Below are 18,797 nucleotides of genomic sequence, written 5' to 3'. Positions count from 1 at the left end.
CTTCTACATTCAGAGCAAGAGGGGAACGGTCCAAGCTCTCCATCCTGTCCCTTGGGCATGGACCAGAAAGGACCATCCTCTCCCGCAGAAATTTCAAGAGTAACCAGTTCACTCTTGGGCTGGCTTCCTCTATTGCTGTCCGCAGATGTTGGATCTGCTTCAAACATCTGGCTCACCTTGTTCAAGAAAGGAGTTCAATCTGGGCCCTGCATGCAAGAGGTCTCAGATCTGTTCCTGGTTACACCTGAGCAAAGCTGGTGGGGGTGCTTGGGTGTAAGAGAGAAGAATTTGGTCCATTGACTTTTTGATGGAGTGACTTGATTTCTTCTCATCGGCCTTAGGCACACACGTACTTTTAAAGATATGAGCCCTCCTTCCCGTACCAGTTCCAGTGGGAAGAACAGCACCCTGGGACTCAGATTTGGATGCGTTTCCTGGCTTTACCCTAATAGATTCTTGGCATAACCTTGGACAAACCTCTTTGCTTTGCTTTGCCTCTGCTTGCTCTTCTATAAAGTTGGGGGTACTAATGCTTCCCTACCTTACAGAGGTGATGTGGAGGCAAATACATTAAATCTTGGAAGATGCTGAGCTACTGCAGTGATGGGGACACAGGTAGGTAGGTGAACCTGAACAGACTGGTGGCAACACCTGTAATGAATCTATCAGCATGTGTGGATTCTTCCAAGAGTAAAGCATTACTTTTATGCTTTAAAAAAAAATTCCCATCAAGGGGAACCTGACTGCTGAGTCTCCGTCTAAATTTTCAATCCCAAGTTACCCTTTTACAGAAATAGAGCACCACAGAAATATGCAAATGAGGAATGGCTCATTTAAATTTAATGCTGATGAGAAGATCTTCCTCCTCTTTCCAGCAGAGAGCAGATGTTCTTGTTTCACACACGCAAAGTGTCTCTAAATCACTTCCCCAGCATTGGGGTGGACAATATTGTCATTGTTTATAGATTATTAGTTGTCATCTTATAGCCAAACCTGACATTTTGCCTTTTTAAAGATACGTTTGGCTGGATCCTGGGTTCCTGCCACTGAATATATGCTGGCAATTCTGCCATTAGCCTCCTTCCAAGATGCTAAAAGGCTTTCCTTCTGGCACATAATTAAAACAGTACTCTGAATTTTCAGCAGCTTGCAACATCTTTGTGATATATAGGAACGAAGGCAGTTCTTCTCCATTTAGCCCAGCTCAGACATAACACCCCTCCTGAGAAAACTCTGTGTGCCTGTATGTGCATGTTTGAGTGACAGAGACAACGATGTGTGTGTGCATATGTGTGAAGGAAATCCAGAGAGAGAGTGTGCACAGGGATGGGTGTGGTTTTAAGATAGAGGAGATGGAAAAAGCTCGGGAGATGAAGTGAAAGAGGCTCTACGTTAAAGACAAGCACAGTCCACTTTCCAGCCAGCCTGCTTTCAAGACGCACGGCTGTGTCTAATATTCGGCTTACTCCCCTTCTCAAACGATTCATGACTCGATTTTCCAGAAGCGATGCACCGGCTTGTTCTGAGAGTTTTAGCTGATTCAACATCATTTAGCTGACTCGCACAGCCCATCCCTGCACCTTCTAAAGCGTGAATTATAATCACCTTAATGAATTCCCTGGGAAATACAAGAATTTTCCTTCTGTGTTTATACCTTTCAGACACATTTCACCGTGAAGATGAGAGTTGTTAGGGCATTGAAGAGAAGTAGAAAAGCAGATGCTTAAACATTGTTCAGTGCAGAACTATCAATGTGTGTGACAGTGAATCTAGACAGTCATGCACGGTACGAAAGAGAACCAGGAGCATGGGGAGATGCTTTCACTGGGTCGGAGCGGCTAGATGGCAGCTTGTACTTAGTTTGGAAGCTCTTTGGACAGAGACCATCTGGGTACAGCCCCAACACAAAGGGGCTTCATTCTGGGACTGAAGCCTCCTGATGCTACTGCAATAGATGCAATGAAGATGAGAGCATCTTTGTTTGGACTCCACCAGGAAGGGCCATAATCATGGTCCTTCTCAAGGTATAGGTGGCAGCAAAAAGCTGAAGAAGAGAAAGCCAGAAGTGCCTGGCTTTGGGTAGGGAAGGGGCAGGCAGATACCACCTCACTGGTTACATAGACATACACACTGGGGGGTAAAACTGATCCTGTTTAGAAGGCATATGTGGGGTTGAAACAAAGCATCGTCCTTGGGTTAATACCACGGACAGGGTAAGCATATCTGCACACACCCATGAGAAACTGAGGCGGGTGCAACAGGAGGCTCCAAGTAGTCCAGTTGCTCCAGACCCTGGAGGGTCGCATGTTTTTCTCATCGGCAACCCCCATGTGATGGGTTCTCGATAGCACTGAGTCCTAAAAGGGAGCAGTCAGAGCATAGCCATGCAAGGTCATCGGTCCGTTGTGCCACGGTTTGACTGGCACTAGATGCCGCTGCTAACGGCCCTGGATGAAGATAGCAGGGCTCCACGTTCCCAATCCATTACCTTCTTTCTCCAGCAAAAGTTGCTTGCAGAGACCCTCGATTGCCGAATGAGACACATGCGCTAGGGCACCCCACTGCCAGGCACCACAGATGGGAAATCTACAGGCCCCTTTAAAAACCGCTATTACTCTCATATAATGGTCACATTCACAAATTATTTTTTTTAAGGTAGCAAATGTATTTGGTAATGTCTGCGGAAACGTGACACCTTCCCGTACAGGAGGGAGCGAGCCCGGAGCGCAGAGTCAGCCAGGAATATGGAAACCAGATCCCCGGCCTAAGGATTCCAGTGGAAAGGAGTGTCCCCCTCTCATTTTGTTTTGTCTGCTTCAGTCTTGGAGGAAATTGAGAGGAAGACTCGAAGTGGCTCAGCCAAAAACACTTAGGCTCTGCTTCAAGCTCAGAGCCTCTTATTTCTTGGATTCGAATCCTTCTGGACTCTCAATATGGTAAGCGGGGGGAAAATGGAAGCACATGGAATAGGATTTCAAGTCCCCAAACCATGTGAGATCACCTGGAACCAGCTTACAGGAAACTTAAAACCCCTGAGGGGAGGAACTGGCTGGCCCCAGACCCACACTGAGCAAAAGAGAATACCAGCAGAAAACCTGAGCAGGCTCCACAACACAAAACCAGCTGCAAGAGGCCCCAAATCTAGCAAAGTGGGATTCACAGGTCCCCAAATGAGCTCCCTTGGGTATTCCCAGGATCCAAACCGTGCAGAGTAGGTCAGAGACTTCCAAAGAGCTATGAGAATTTACTCCAGGTGAGAATAGGACCCCCACACAACTAGAAGGTTGTCCACATATTGCTGCAGGCTTCGTGGAGTGATTTATGGTCCTAGCGCTCCCGCTCCGGCCAGCTGCAAGGAGTGTAAAGCCCCCTCCGGCTAGACCCGCAGTTTAAGCACAGCTTTGTCTTGTAAAGAAACAAAGGGGGGTGAGGGGGCCAGGTCTCAGTTCCCAGCTCAACCAATGGGAAGCCTGATCCAATGGGTTGCAGTGGTACCATCTTGCAGACAGATCTGGTTTCTGATGTGACCACTCACAGGAAACCCTCGGCAGCTGGGCTGGGGTACCTCCGAAACCAGCCTGAGACTAATGGAGAGCCTCTGTGTCAAGCTAGCCTGCGTTCCACTCGACGTGCAAGTTTGGGGCAATCACTACAAATGTTTGACACAGACCAATTAACTCTATTTTGGCTTCTGGTTATATTTACCATATGCTCTGTGTTAGGCATAACAAGCACTGACAGCTGCCTAGAGAAAGATTTTTCCTCCCGGTGCCTGATCTCACGATTGCTTGATGCCATATCAACCAGATCAACTGCCCCTACCTGCTATCTGGTAGGAGTGCAAGTCGTGGGAGATGCAACACATTTTCTGTCCTCTCCTCCCCTTGTGGAAGCAAAGCACTGCACAAGACAGCGGCCTGGCTTCAGATCAGAGCCGCATCGTTTCTGTGCAGGAAGATGCTGATGACTCTTTCTCCATGCTGTTAACATTTTTTTCAGCCTCAACTCCTGCTCGTTTTCTCACCTCCGCAGCAGCTAAACGGGAGAAAGTGCAGATTTCATTTTGGCAGAAGACGCGCTCCATGAAACAGCAGTTGTTAGGAGCAGAAACTGGGCCAGTTCTGGTCACATTTCCAACCTAGGCAAGGAAAGAAGCATTAGGGTTTAGAAGAGAAAACAGGACACATTGCCACAGTGAATCAAACCTCCACGCCATTAAGTCCTCCCCCAAGCGCTGCCACACACACGATACATCAAAGGAAGAACAAATGCAGGGAACCTCCCCAGGCAACTAGCTTATGGCGCCACACTGAATGCAAGAGCTGAACTGCTGTCGATCCATCAGATCTTGCAAACGGGCAGGTTCGTAGCATAAAACTACCTGGTCAAACATCAGGGGCCTGCAGCTGTCCCTATGAGAACATCCTTCAGCGGACAGAAGAGTTGCTTTGGTTGATCTGAGTTCAGTGGTTTTCACCTTTTTCATTTATGGACCCCTAAACAATTTCAAACGGAGATGCGGACCCCTTTGGAAATTTTGACTGAAGGTGCAGACCCCTTTGAATTGTTAAGTGTGGGTCTGCACATACTCTCGATTGATCATAGTCTTCTTTCGCAGACCCCTTAGACATAGCCTGAGGACCCCCAGGGTCTGCAGACCATAGGTTGGAAACCACTGATCTAGTTGATCGCTGTCATTATCAGTTCTATTTTCCCCACTGTTTTATTTGAATATGTCAGAGCTTCAGCAGACACGCTCAGCCACCTGCCACCTGTTCTTTGGACTTATGCCCTGAATGGCTCATAAAAGGGTTTGCTGACTATATTGGATCAATCATTATGCAAACATACGCTTCTCTCTGACTCCTGGGATGATTCCAACTGACCTTTAAGACTGCAGATGATATTCCTGCCTGGCAGAAGCCAACTTTTTCACTCAATGATTCTGCTAATTTTCATCTGAGTGTCTGCCTTATCACTCCTGGAGAGAGGCCCTAGAAAGGCTCTTGCTGAGCACTTTGTGGTTTATTTACAACAAGACAAGGAACATGATCGTCAGGCAGGGATTTGACTGCACCATAGCACTAATGCCATTGCCTTGGTTTCTCCCGGTCTTTGCTGGCACCCCTGGATCCTAAAACTGCCTGAACAGCTTTTTGGCCACCAGATCTCAGTAAGCTTTCTGGATCATCTGTTGGAAGTACCCAAAAAAGATTTAATGCTTCTTTAGAGCTATATGGCCTTTGGATACCACCATAGTGGGCAGTCTTAGAAAAACATCTTTGTGCCTTCTTTTGTTAGCTCTTTTTCAGAAGCATTAGGCTGTTCCCTCAGACCTACTTTTCTTCGACATTCACATGCTGCTACTTCTTGCTTGATGTTCTCCACCATACTTACCATAACAACTCATAACCATCTGACCATACAATGATAGAAAATGAGGGTTGGAAGGGACCTCAGGAGGTCACATCTAGTCCGACCACCTGCTCAAAGCAGGGCTATCCCCAACTACATCATCCCAGCCAAGGCTTTGTCTAGCCAGGTCTTAAAAGCCTTCAAGGATGGAGATTTCACCTCCTGTCTGGGTGACCTGTTCCAGTGCTTTTACTACTCTCCTAGTGAGAGAGTTTTTTCCTAATCTCTAACCTAAACTTCCCTTGTTGCAACATGAGACCATTGCTCCTTGGTCTGTCATCTGCCACCACTGAGAACAGTCCAGCTCCATCCTCTTGGGACCCCCCCTGCAGGTAGCTGAAGGCAGCTATTAAATCCCATCTCAGTCTTCTCTTCTCCAAACTAAATAAGCCCAGTTCTCTTGAGAAACCATCCCTTGAGAAACAATCTACCTACCAAATTGCTGTGTGCCATGCAGATGACAGTGATCTGTAGGTGGCAGATGTGGTGCCGGGGGTTTTCAGAGCTATTAGCTAGAGGCTAATTCTTATGGGTGACAGGTTGTGAAGCTTCCTTACTGGGATGGCATTGGATGAAGTGACCTGGTGAGTGTTTCCCTAACTAAGCTGCCAGGCAGCTACTATAGTTTGAATTGTGGGAGCTCATTGCCAGCTGAGACTGGATGCGGTTGTTCTGGGTGTGGAACGATAACTCTGAATTTGCAGCTGAGGAAGAGGAGGGATGTAACCACCAGAACACACAACCCCCCCTGTTGTGAGCTAGGCACTGCTGTGCAGAAATGCATGCAAAAGAACCACAAATGATGTGCAATTTTGGGATTACACCCTGCCATATGCCAGCTGCTCACAGTGTGACAGTATTTCCATGCCTGTGACACCTGGATCTTGCTCATCTCCAGGCCTGAGTGCTCGGCAGCAGCTTCATCTTTATTGCAGTGTCTGATACAGAGACTCCACTCAACGGCATTTACAACTTAACGGGAGCAGGGCTGAAAATAAGCCTCTGTGTAGGTGCCTGAGTGCACCACCTTTTGCCTGGCCACTCTCTCATCTCACAGCCCAGCACAAGCTCACAGCCTAACATTAACTTTCAGTACTATGCTTTGTACTCTGGTACTCCAGGTCTCAGTTCCCAGCTCAACCAACGGGAAGCCTGATCCAATGGGTTGCAGTGGTACCATCTTGCAGACAGATCTGGTTTCTGATGTGACCAGCATGGCCAGATCCCCACACTGGTGCAACTGGCAAAGCTCCGTTCAAGTCAATTGAACTACACCTGTTCCTATGCTTCATCTGACATCTGTTATTGGAGCCTTATTCTGTTTGGGGAACCATTGCCAGAGTGAAGCATGTCAGACAGACACCAAGGTGGTGGACTCTGCTCTCATCTCATCCATCTTGGATGGTAATAAATCTTCACTCACTAGGATACAGGGTAACATGCTCTAGGGGCTCCAGCTTGTACAGGCTGCCACAGCCTGGCTACAGGCTTATGCATGCTACATAGGCCTGCACCATTGTTCTTGCTCCCCAGAGACTCTACAAGGTACCTGTTATCTTGAACTTCTTCTGTGCCACCAACATACTCTTGCCCTGAGCTATGAGCCAAGCTTCGTTGCTACCAGACTTTGCCAGGCAGTTGGCAGTGGCCAGCTGTGGGCCATGCTCCTGCCTCTATTTCCTGAGGCTGTTGAAGTGGCATTCCTCCCTGTTACAGATGAAGCAAGGCTGGAAGATTAGACATGTGGCCTGGCCTGTTCTTGCGCAGCTGAGACAGGCCAGGGGTCCTCTGCAACTGAGATCCGCAGCCCAAGGGCTGGCTTGGCCTGCCTGGCTGCCTGGTGTTTCTTCGCATGCTGTTGCTGGGGCTTTCCTCTCCAGTAGGGAATAGAGAATAATGACTCTCCCCCATGCTTCCCACGCTCCCTGGAGGTCTGTGCATCCTTGGAGAGGACTCCAAAGCCTTGGCCACACCCCATATTAGAGGTGTCCCTTGCTGAAAGCCTTGCTGAACCAACCGACAGTCTAGGGTTTCAGGGTCAATTTGCAGCAAGGGTTCAGAAGTAGCTCTGGTGGGGAGGTCGCTGTGGCTGGGAGCTAATTAAGTGCAGCTGAGGCTTTTGGGCTTGACATCCTAGCAGAAAAAGGGCTTGTATTCAGAGGCTCTGTCTCTGTGGGTTTCTCTTTTCTCCCTAAATTTCCCACTATTGTTGGAGCTGAACCACTAGGAAAACTGCAGGAAACCAGGGCCTGGAGGCTACCTGTGCTCTTCTATCAAACTGCTTAGATCTGCTCATGGGATGAGACACCAGACACCCTGAGGGCTCTGTCTATGTTGGCTCTCCTGCCAGAGCTGCCATCAACTCAGCTAAGCCACAGGGAGCAAGAAGGAGAGGGATTTTTGGTACCAAGAATGAAGGAGGGGTTTGCAAAGGTGTGAAGGACATTCAGGTCCTCCCCTCCCATCCCAAAGAAAGACAAGTGCTTCACTCCCTTGAAAGCCCCTGTCCTACTCCAGAGATGAAGTTGTGCTTGCGGTGGGAGCTGTGAACAGTTGGAGTCACTGTCCTGCGGGGCTACTGGAAAGATATGGTGAAGAGGTAAGTGTCTGTGTAACTGGAGGATAAAGTCCATATGGCCATAGCTCCAACCTAAGTGTCATGCATCTTTGTAATCTCCAGCTAACATCATACACCAGATTGAACAGAGACCCATACAATCACAGGCTACCTCTGCCAAAAGGACGCAGGGGTCAAGAAAGGCACCTGGGCAAGGCCTCCAACTCCGCAACAGAGCCAGCACAAAGAGGCCCAGAACCACAGACAGCCTGGACCAAACCACTACCATGAGCCTAGCCTGCAACAGGGGGTGAGGATAGGCCAGGAAGGGGCTCCGAGGTGAGGCTCCCCAGACAACACCACCAGATTTCATAGATTTCATAGACATTACGGCTGGAAGGGACCTCAGAAGATCATCGAGTCCAGCCCCCTGCCCCAGGGGCAGGAAGTCAGCTGGGGTCAAAGGATCCCAGCAAGATAGGCATCCAAATGTTGGCTTCTTCAAGGTGCCTCACCACCCTGCTCCACTCAAAGAGAAGGAAAAGGTAGGGAAGGATGTATACTTTGGTAAAAGAGCAGAGGCTGCAACATCTTTACCCAGCCCTTTGCCAAATACCACTCTTCCAGGAATTCACCGGGGTGGAGGATCACCTGGGAAAGCAGACTCCAAAGCTTCCTCCCGGCTTCCAGCTTAGATCAGAAACCGGGGAGAAACAAGTTAATTCCCCGCTCTATACAATGGACCTCAAGCAGAGGGCATTATTCTCCCCAGAAGCTTCACAGCTGCTCTGATGAAACAGTTCAGTCCAATTAAATAAGCACTGGATAAGTATTTCATGCCATACCACAATGAAGTTTTTGAGCAGACACAATTTCACTTACACAAGCAAGAGAAGGGTGAGTCAGTGGATGATTTCATATAATAACCCTGTACAACCTCATCCGGTCCCATAACTATAGGGAGATGAATGAAGCCATCCTCAAACACAGGTCCAGTGCAGAGCCGGGGGACAGCCAGCTATCCAAATCGGTCTTAGCCATGAACATAACCCTCAGGAATCAGGATATACAAGACAGGTGCACCACCTCCATGCAATGTGCAGCAGCACTGTCATGAAATATGTCCCACCCACTCACTTCTGTTCCGCACAGATCAACTTCCTAAAGCCAGGCAAGGTAGTTGCCTTTGCTCTGCTCTTCATACCTCTTTGTCCCAGTGTCAGGTATGTTGAGGGTTCTCAGCTGGTTGTATTGCCTCACCTCATTTCTAGGATTTGGCATCGGAAGCAAGGGGACAGAGCATGCTTTGCAGCCTTGCCCTTGGGTGCAGCACAGAGGCAGGGATAGACATGTCCCAAGTAGCAGCAGACTCTTCTCAGGAAGAGCACTGAAGGTCTTAGAAGCCATAGACACAGGGAGGAAAATATGCATGGATGCCCAGAACAATACCCACCCAGGCCAGGACAAGCACTAAATGATCCAAGAAGGAAATGCTAGGATGAAGTAAAGGAAAGAAATATAACCAAACCATGGTATGGCAAACCTCCTCAAAGGAAATGGCTTTGTCCTGCAAGGGATACTGCATGCAGGAAATGTCTAAAAGCAGGATGTTGCACAGCAGTCTGCTGCTCTAAGCCCAGGATAATCACCCTCTTTAAAGAAGACACCCAATAAATACTAAGATTACACCTCTTGGAACCACAAGAGATAGTCCAAAAGACCCATCATTGGCTACCACAATTTCCTTGGTTAAAAACAGATTTCAGAATAGATACAGGTGATGGTATAATTGCTTCCAGAATCACTTTTACAGGAGAATGAAAACATGAGAGCCAAAAGAGGTATTGGCAAGCCCAGAATAATCCCTATTAAACGTGAAAGGCAAAAAAAAATGTGGCCACTCTAAAACACAGATTATTTTTTTCTCCTAATCTCAAGGAATCTATGCTGCAGGTGTTCTGTGCACTGGTATATGGGATGCCCCACAATCACAACTGGTCATAAAGATAGAACTAGTGACCATGGACCTAGAGCTTGAGTTCTGGATACAGTTCCTCAAAGTTATCCTGAGGACTGGGGATGACAGGGGAGAATGCCATGCCAAATGCAAAGCTGTTGGCCCTATCAAGCCCTTGCAGGGCCTACCTTGCCTTGATGTCCAGGGTGAAAGCAGTGCTCAACCACATGGTACAGGACAGACACCTCAGCTGACTGGCCTGTAGACATGGGAGTGGTCCCAAGAACACATGGCAAGGTCTGGATCTGTATAGGCCTTACTGAGTGCATTAAGCATATCTTGACATGGGTGCCCATGCTCTGCCCACCTCCTGGGACAATTTAGCAAAGCAAAAATCTTCTCCAAATTGCATCTCCAGTCTGAGTCCTGCCAGATAGACTGGCTGCAGTATGTACATTACTAATGGCTTTCATCACACTTCCAATCAACTCCCCATTGCCACATCATCTGTTCCCAAATGTTTCAAGAGGAAAATATCATAACGCTGAGAAGGTCTGAAAAGGGTTCGCTGATAAAGGAGCCATATCCAATCACCTCCACCTACCAATCACCTCCAAGTCCATGGGACCAGCATCTCTTTCCAGTTCAGGAAATGCTGAGGACAGCAGGCCTGAGACTTGAAAGTACCAACACTCATGAAAAGATCAGGTTTCTATGCCAGCTCTTAGATGAAACAGGAACCATACCAGGTTCAGACAGCATGCATTACCCAGATGAAAAGGGCCTCCGAACGCCAGGGAAGTATATCGCTTCATGGACGTGCTGGCACCGTTGGATAAATTCTTTCCTCACCTGGGAAAGCCATAGCAAACTCTCCAGAGTCCACAAAACTCTTTGTCTTGAGGAACTAAACAGAACCAGACATTCAGAAAGATGAAGAATGACCTGAGCACTTCAACAGTTTGGGCCCTCTAGCCACAGTGTCAGATGATGCCTCATCCTATGGAGGTAATGGCACTGTTTCAGGAACAATGCCCTGAACTGTGGTGTCCAGTAGCACCTCTCTCACATCTTGCCCATATGAGGTACAAAGCCCTAGCCACTATCTGAGGTTTTGAATATTTGGGGGACTTTCTAATAGGCCTAAAAAAAAAAAGGTGTGTTACTAGATGCTCTTCTAGGTTTAAAAAAGACAACCCCCCCCCCCCCCCCAACCAAAAAAACCCCCAAACCAAACAAACCCAAAAACCAAAACTTAAAATGAGTTACCACCTAGGATGCATCATTTCTGAGTCAGACTCCGGAGGTTTCAGTTCTCAATTGCCCATATACCTGGGAGGAAGCTCATCACATCTGGTTCATTCTCCAGGGCGCCAGTCACACCACAGCTTGAGAGCAAATGGAAGGAGTTGCTAATAAAAGGTTTTGTAGTTGCAATATTTACTATTTTACCATCACAGAAAGACGCCTGCAGGAACATACGGCAAGGAGCAGCTACAAAACCGAGCCAAGTATGACTCAAGGGAAAAAGGGTTGGACAAAAAGAGACAGAAACCTCCACGAAAACCAGACTGGGCAGCTGCTGGGGCTCTTACCATAAACTGAGCCCTGTAGTTGAAGGGGTCCAGCTTGGTTAGCCCTACATCAATGCAACTGGAAATACTTGACAGACTGCATGAGGCATAACAAAATGCTAGGAAAGAACGAAACAATCTGTGTGGTGGCTTGGGGTGAGCAAACAACTACAGCACAGAGTTAAGAAATGTGATATTGTGTTTTCATGAGAACCAACCTCCCTGGAACCATTATTACCATCTGCTCTGCCAGGCAGGCCCCGGCAGAAAGTCACGACTGATCTTTTCTATCTGGATAACTTGGGATGACACGATTTCCTCAAGGTACGTTGAAGCTGCGAGGTTGCCTGGCATCACATTAAGGGCAGCGTGGAGACAATCAAGCCCGGCTTCCCACGGCGGGTGAGCATAGAGTAAGTCAACTCCCTCAAGAAACCCGTTTTCCTTTGAGACCTTGAAGGAGTTTGCAGACACCAATGGATCCCGTCACAAGGCTGTAATTCTTATGTTGTGTTGATATTTCATTCCTGTTAGACGGTGTTCTTCAATGACAAGCTTGGATGAGAGCTCCAACAATCTTCCTGTTAAGAAACATGGGTGTGAAGTTAGGTAAGTATGTTTAAAGCCACTATGCAGGGTGGCCGGCCACTAGGGACTAGGTAGGAAGGAGGTAAAAGTCTTGCACCGAGCCCACCACGGTGTCCTGCATCTCTCATGTCCAGAGCATTGGACAGAATAGGGAGCTTGGGGACAATGCAGGAGTCACCCTGCTTGGGGTTGGTAGATATAGGAGTTTTCTGGCTCTCAGATTGCAAAGGGGGGGGGATGCAGCTGCCAGAAAATGCACCAGTTTTGTGTTATTTTTGGTTAAACCAGAACCTCCCTCCCTGCCAGAGAAAACCCACACCTGAGCCAGAGAAAGTTATCTGCATTTCATCCCGTACCTCCAAAGAACCCTCTCTTCCCCTCACCTCCCACTTTCTGCCCTTGGCCCTCACCCAGCACCTTTATGTGACCCACCCACAACTCCCTCTTGCTTCAAACCCACCCAAAGGCCTGAGCTGCAGCCCCGTGCCCCATGCCATACCCAGTCACTGAACCCCAGCGGTGCCTAAACAGCACAACTTGCAGACTGAGGTTCCTTAACAGCAAAACCCTACTAAGTATTGTCCAACACAGGGTAAACCCTGCTCTCTCACCGGTGCGACTCTGAAGCATCTCCCTGGGAGACGGCAGAGCTGACCCAGACTTTCATTCAAGATGGGGTCATTGCGTTTTTCTGCGCAGGATGCTCGGATGACTAAGAACATGTTACCGCTCCGCTAACCAGCTAAGAAGAGTTAATGGCATTAACTGTTTTGTTGCTTTTTTTTAAAGGTCTGGCTTTCTATCTGTCATTAACATGAGATTGCATAACAGAGGATAAATCTGAATGAAGTTAATACCCACAGAGCGTGGTGCAGAATATTCATGCAGTGGGAACCAAAATGAGGCAAATGCGAATCTTTATTACCAGTGGAGGCTGTTAAATATTTATATTTTCTGTTTGAGACGCACTGTGACACATGAAACTCAGTTATCATATAACTAAAACCCATACTAAATTATAGATAAATGGCAGCAAATGAAGGGGAGCAGTCTGAACTTCACAATGCACAACCCTGGGAAAAAAATAATAAACTTCAGGGGAACAATGAAGCGGCGCCTGTCAGATAACATTGTCTGAGCTGCCTTCATTCTTCAGTGACAGAACAATTACAAGCAGTAGAGTGCAAGGCATCTTCCGAGTGCAGCCTTCTTTTGTTTGTCCACGGTTGTCCTTGTAGGAAGATGCAATAGAGACACTGGGGAATGTACACAGAGACAATACAGACTTTACCAAGAGCCTTGGCAGGGGTAAGTCAGCATAGATCCATTGTCAGTGGAGTCACAAAAAGGAGGATCTGACTCCCCCCTTCCCCTCCTGCCAGCTGTGTGCCAGTCACCTATGGCATAGAGAGCCCAGTCCCTCGTTTGACATCCGTTATGGACAGATTCTGTCATCCAACTGATGCTTTTTCTATATGCTAGGTGGAAGCCTTATGACCCTACCAACCAACCAAAAAAAAAAAAAAATCCCGAGCAAAAGTACTACCAGAAATGCCTGCTGGGGGGTTTATGCGGCAGTATAAAAACCTAAAATAAAGCAATCAGCTAGGAAAAAATGAAGAATCACTGGAGGAGTGAAGTGGGGGGGGGGGGGGGGGGGGAGGCGGTGGGAAACATAGAAAGACCCTTCTAGGAGTTGTGGGCACTGGTCAGTGTGGTTTGTTTAGCCGTTGTGTAAGATGAGCAGTTTTGTGCGTTTTCCTGTTTGTACATGGAGAAATGGTCTTTTAATAGCTGATTTTTTTCTCCCCCCTCGAGGTGACCCTGAGAAAAGCCTTAGAGACAATGAAATCTGCTGGCATGAACAGGACTTTGTGAGAGATGGACAAAGATTGCTGTTTCTGGAGACTTTCCCATGAGCTGACAAGGGGGGAGCCTTTCCCACCTCCATTTCTTCTTCTGGTCCCTTCCCTCCTGGTTTATGATTTTTGCAGGAAGGCAGGACGGTTCCTTGTTGGCTGCGAGTCTCCCTTGTGCTTCCTACTGCTGCTGCTTACTCTTCCTGGGAAACCACAAACTTTTCCTAACGCCATCATGATCGGTGGCTGCGGAGGTCAAACGTTAATGTGGTACTACATGAGGAACGAGCAGAGAACCCCAAAAGATAAAAAGATCAGAGTTTGTGCTTATTTTTAATCCAAGTGTTCCTAGTAATAAAAACCACAAGGAAAAAGGAACACCAGATGTCAGGCAGAAAATACACAGGGCCAATTCCCGGTATCGGCTTTTGTTTTTCCTCGCGGATTGATTTCGAAGGACTTGTGCTGGGGATGGCTTCAGGACACTTGGTTTAAGCAGAAAAATCTTCCACAGGTTTCTGTGAACCAAGCTTTAAATGAAGGTTTTCTAGGAGCAAGGCCTGCTAATTTAGGGCAACGCTGGACAACACCGCTCCCCGCTCACTTCACAGCTCCCCTTCCCCACTTCCACAGCACCAAATGCTGCCAGAATTGTGGGCTTTCAAGTCCAATGAGTAATTAATACCAAAAATCATTCATTCCAGGGGCACAGAGGTCTCTGTCGCATAGTTTCCTTCAGCTTTGGCAAGTAGAAATTAGATGCGTGTCTCTCTCTTTGGGCTGTAAAGCATACCAATTCATACCAGCCCCTGTCCGCATATTGTAACCAGCAGGCTATGGGTTTTGGGGGGTTTTTTGGTTGGTGGTGGTGTCTTTCTAAAATCAAATGGAAAACAAGATTCCAAAACTGGCTTGTGCATTAGAAAAGCGCATAAGATTAGGGAAAAGGTCTAGCTATACAACTGGGGGTAAAAGACAGCGGACGGTTCAGGGAGCACGTCTCCGCAGGTGACCCAGATGCATTCAAGTGGTTAAAGAGCTGAAGGAATCACAGGTTCTCTTTCCATTTCACTCTGGTGTAAATGTACAGCAGTGCCCTCTACTGGAAACGATTGGGACCACACAACTGTGTGTCACGGACTCTGTATTGCAAACGGTTAAGAGTGATTCTCGTTACACTCCTGCAGAGTAGGAATGAATTTTGTAGCAGCGGGTTCTGAGTTCTGCCTCTGTCGTCACTGTCCGGTTCCTCAGCGGGTGTGGATTCATTTCAGTCTGAAAGAAGGCCAAAGGGGAAAAAGGAAATCAGACTCAGCCCCTCCCAGAAGTCAAAGGTCTAGGGAAGAACAAAGCTGCAAAAGGGCTGGACTTTGTTAAAAGTTGCGTACGAGCACTTAGCCGGATGAAAGAAATCTGAGCTCAGGAAAAGTCACAAAAGGGAATGTTGCAATTCTCTTGTCCCCGGCACATCCAAGGACCACATGTCCAGCTCTGTGTGGGAGCAGTGCCGGAGAGAGCCAGGCATCTCTATTCGCCCCAGGGGAGAGACTCCGGGGAGTGGTGCATATGTGCACACATGCAGACATAGCCACGAGCACGCACATGTATCACTGCACACAAAACCAGCCCCCCAGGTTCATGCCACAGAAGTGTCACCAGCGCTTATGAGAGTGGACCACAGAGAACTGCCCAAACAGATCAGGCTCTGGGAGCGCGCTAAAAGAGGCTAGTTGGTCATCCAGAGCAACACTGCACTGCTACAATTGAAAGGACAGACAGACCAGTCGCTGCCTCTACACTTACCCTGTGATCTCTGCTCCTTTACTGTCACCACCTCCTGTGATCCGATCCCAGCAGTTTACCTCCTTGTGGCTTTGACTTTTGCCTTCCGATTTGCCCATGAGGTTCCCCCGGCACAGAGAAAGCAGTGAGCCACCATTACCCCTGCACAAGGCAAGTAAAGCCCAGTCAACACGCCTGGATACTTGGGTGATGGATGCTGCAGAGCTGCTAGGCCTGCATCAAGGAGAAGCATGAGGGTCGGACCCCCAGGCACAAAGGCACACGCTTTGTGGCTCTCAGCTGTGGTCAGGCAGCCTCACCTGCTGCAGCCCAGCTTCTCCAGTACCACCTCCCGTGAGTCCCTGGCTCCATCTGCAGCTCTCCAGCCCTGGGCATCTGTGCTGGGACCGAGACATGTTGAATCAGGGAGGACTCAGCAAACTACCAACAATTACAGTGCAGAGAGGTGGATTTGGAGACTGGCTGTTACACTCACAAGGGCTGGAGATTTTTTTTTTCTCCCCACGTTGAATTTTCTCTGAAGGATGAAGTGGCATTAGTCCTGTCACCAGCCTCTTCCCATGTAGCAGGGCAGGGAACAGAGCCGAGCACAGGGCTTGGGAGTACTAAACCTGGAGATCAGTTGCTTCGGGACTTCAGAGTTGTCCCTTTTATGAACTGGCTCCCACTGGGCTTAGCCTGTGGCCATGAGGACTGGGATTAGGGCACCGGGATGGATCCAACCCATGAGAGTTGCAGCCATTAACGTGGGCGTTGGTACAATTACCTGCAAGCTCTCCTGCCCACGCATCCTCACACAGCAGCAGCCCTGTCTCCACACATTGCTTCAGAGTTGGTAAATGCAAACAGCAGGATCTCCAGGCACGCTGTTAATAGCCGGTGTTAGAAAGCTGAGGGCAGCTACAGCTTGGAAAACTCCTCTCCGATTCCCACCCCAGAGCAGATTTCCTGCAGAGAGCAGCTGAGCTGCTTACTGCTCACTTCAGATTTCCCAGGGGATGGAGATCCTTGAGCCTGGGGGTAAAGAATACCCCACCAAGATCTTGCTGCCCCTCGCCCATCCTATTTCCCTTCTGCTCACACCCCGGGGCGACACTGCCCAGAGCACCCTGCAAAGCACTGCCCCTCTACAACGGGCACAGGGAATCCAGAGTTTTCTCCGGCTTGGTTTTTAGACATGCCCCCTTGCTCCAGGCCAGCCCGAGGTTTTCCTATCTCCCCATCACGCCTCTGCATTCACCCTGTGCTTGCAGAGAGCAGACAGTAATTGTAGAGTAAATTGTATTTGAGAACTACAGAGCACCTCAGCTCATCAGTCACTTCCCAGGAAACAGCCATTGCACTGTCAGCTCCTTCCCTTCCATCGCTCCCCAAAGAAGCATTCAGTGACATGGGGGCTCGGAGGGCTCTCTGCGGGGCTGGCCCAAGCGTCTCCAGTGCCCATTATAAAATAAGAGGGGGTGGTCCACATACACCATCATAAGGGACTCACCCAAGGGAAAGTCTGAGCCAGAATACCAAGGACACAACGAACAAGGCAGGAAGGAAGGAGCTCTGGCAGGGGTGGGCACAGCTGGCCTCGGCGGCTGGGGCCAAGCCATGGGCGGGTAGGAAAGAAGCAGGGAGAAAGGTCTAGAGCTGCAGGGACAGCGAGCATTTGCCCACCCCAGAGGACACCAGTGTGGGCGCACAGGCTGGACAGAGGTGCCTAGGGCACCGAGGTATTGGGGTGCGGTACCCCAGAATCAAGGAGAGCAGCACGTCTGCGGAGAAACCCAAAAGCCAGGCTCTGGCTTGTATGCAGCCCCAGTTACCAGCTAGTCCTCAAAGGATATGTGGGGAGACAGGGCAGCTACAGCTACCAGGCCCTCCAAAAGCTGCCCTCTCCCAGCACCACAACGCCCTTCCCATCCCAGCACCCAAGCTTGCCCGGTTGCCCTCCGAGCGCTTCCTATAGGCACCCTTCCCCTGCCCCATGGGGTGGGATGATTCCCCAAGGGTCTCAGAAACCCCCTTGGGTCTCCGCGACCTCCTCCTCACATCCTCGCGGGTCAAATCCAGCCCCTCCCAGTGCAAGACCCCTTCTCGGCCGGACTGAACTGGGGCAGCTGGGCAGGAGCGCCGCTAGCTGCGGGCGAGGGGAGTTCACGGGCTCCAAGGCTCTTACATAACAGCCTTCCCCCTCCCTCCCCCATCGCACGCAGGCAGCCGCTGACAGATTGGCGCAGGCTATTAGGGGACTGAAAGGCTTGGGTTTTAATTCCATAATTATTTGCTCTGGGAGAGCTAGCCGCGAGCGCTTTGAAGGAGCCTGGGGAGGGAGGGACTGCGTGGAGGAGAGAGGTATCTCCCATTCAGGCTGAGTTCAAGGGCAGCAGCTGTGTTGTCGGAGGTGCCCTCAGCTGGGGGACTCCATCCTGCCCCACCCCGGGGGGCACAGACAGGCTCCGGGGTCATTTGGGCCCGCTGCGGCCCTGACCCCCGGCGGTCTCACTCTCCCCCGGGCTGCACCGGGTTCCCCGTGAAGCAGGGATTCCCCCTCAGCACTGCGGCTGGCAGGTGCATCTCAATGAGCCAGCCAGGCTTTTCCTTCCATCCACCCTGGGATTGCACGATCGGCTCCCGCACAATGCAGCGTTGCTATGGAAATGGGCTCTGTGCATAAACAGTCTGCGCTGTTGTTCTTCCCGTCAGCGAAGGGACCGCGGGGAACTCGCCTCCCCCCTCCCCGGGCCGGGAGCAGAACCCGCTGTGGTCCCACGCCAGCGCCTGGCAAGGGACCAGGAAAGGACTCCGGGCGTCCCCTTTCCCCCTCTCCAGGGTTCGGTTGTCCCTCAGCCTCCTCGCCCTGCCAGGCAGCTGTGCATCACGCCTCGGTGTGCTGGGGATGCGAGGAAACCCCGAGCAGCCCCTTAAAGCATCTGGAGGAGCACGGAAGAAAGGAGGAGACATTCCTGCATGCCAGGAACAAACCCCAAAACCTCCAGCCCGACAGCGGGAACACACAGCGTGAGGGCTGGGGTCAGGCGGGTGCTGCATTCCTG

General features: G+C 49.7%; 2 long non-coding RNA genes across 2 annotated transcripts in view; both read right to left on the bottom strand.

Moving 5' to 3' along the window:
- Positions 1–2,664: 2,664 nt before the first annotated feature.
- Positions 2,665–18,797, bottom strand: part of LOC112549602 — an 18,437-nt gene continuing 2,304 nt past the window's right edge. Inside the window, exons 2-3 of the long non-coding RNA XR_003093093.1 lie at positions 11,742–12,084; positions 2,665–4,138 (exon numbers count right to left, since the gene is read on the bottom strand). This is a non-coding gene — a long non-coding RNA (uncharacterized LOC112549602). The remainder of the gene's footprint in view (positions 4,139–11,741; positions 12,085–18,797) is intronic.
- On the bottom strand, positions 13,760–16,101 carry LOC102372130. The gene is made up of 3 exons (XR_323357.2): positions 16,053–16,101; positions 15,754–15,894; positions 13,760–15,225 (listed from the first exon to the last, which is right to left on the bottom strand). It is a non-coding gene; the product is annotated as an uncharacterized LOC102372130 (long non-coding RNA).

The sequence above is a fragment of the Alligator sinensis genome, unplaced genomic scaffold (genome assembly GCF_000455745.1).
Source record: "Alligator sinensis unplaced genomic scaffold, ASM45574v1 scaffold876_1, whole genome shotgun sequence".
Lineage (NCBI taxonomy): Eukaryota > Metazoa > Chordata > Crocodylia > Alligatoridae > Alligator > Alligator sinensis.
Note: the sequence above shows the minus strand (reverse complement) of the source record. Positions and strands in the feature narration are given on the sequence as shown.